We start from the raw sequence: 1,251 nt of genomic DNA on the forward strand, positions 1-1,251 counted from the left end.
CGGTTGCGATCAAAAGTTATGAGTTCCCAACTCAATCTGTATACAAGTCAAGCTATATTAGCTGCTAATCAAAATGGTTATTTGTTTTTAAAAATTGTCCAGTGATTCTTTCCTGCCTTTTTGTGAAGGATTGCGGACATTTATTGCATTTTCATTTTTATTGTACGTATAATTTTTTGATTTGGTTAAAATTCAGTACACATTTGTATATCACACATGCCAATTGTGAATTTCTCAATTTATCTTAAATAAAAACGTGAACTTATTGCAAATTATTCATGTTATGTTGCTTTGTTGAAACTAATTGCTTAAGTACTTTACATTATAATGTATCTGTATGTTTTCCATATCAATTGCAAATACCAATGAAATAGTCATGCCAAACTATTAAAGACCAATAAAAAGTAGTTTAGATTTTCAGCTGATGTCTTTTAAACTATTTATACATTAAAGTTTTTTATGATACGAACTGTACACCAACGACGGTTGTATAGAGGTTAAATTATTCTCCCTCTAATGCAAGAGACCTGAGATCGATACTCGTGTTAAAAGAATATTTTTTTTCTTTTTTTTTGGTGGCGGGGGGAAGGGGGAGGGGGGTAGCCTGAGTGGGCTCTGCTGAGATATAATATAGATCTCAGCCAGGGTTGGACTTTTCTCCGGCAGGATCATTGCACGCCTTTTAAATTATCAAAAAGCAACAAGACAGGTGATTTTTCAAGGTGTCGCAGTACCATCTGCAAAAGTCATTCTTTGCCTCATATTTTGTTATCAAAATCGTCGGAGCAGTTCTGAAGTTAGACAGACTCTTGAAGTCGACGTTCCTAATTAAGATTTTGGAACTCTCAGTTAGAAGAAGAACCCACACATTCTTGCTTGCTGGTCTCGTTATGTTACAACAGAGCACAGTCATCAGCAAACAGATGGTCTCTATAGATTGATGCAAGAGACGTCAATACACAGGGACTTCATATACACCGTCTGCTCCAGGTTCCGGACTGAGAGTTCAACGAGTCAGCATTCATGTCACCCGTGAACCGAACGACAAGTTATCTCGCAGTCTATGGATCTTACTTCATTCAGCACTGGTGTCAACAGTACGAAAAGCTACACATATCTATCTCTGTCCTTGAATGAGATAGATAGATAGATAGATAGATATATCGATGTTTTGATTTGATCTGTGCAATTGTCTTTCTTTTATCTGGCAACACATCCTATATCCGCTGTGCCGCTCTCTCTCCACTAAAG

This window comes from Aplysia californica, unplaced genomic scaffold (genome assembly GCF_000002075.1).
Source record: "Aplysia californica isolate F4 #8 unplaced genomic scaffold, AplCal3.0 scaffold00383, whole genome shotgun sequence".
In the NCBI taxonomy this organism is placed as follows: domain Eukaryota; kingdom Metazoa; phylum Mollusca; class Gastropoda; order Aplysiida; family Aplysiidae; genus Aplysia; species Aplysia californica.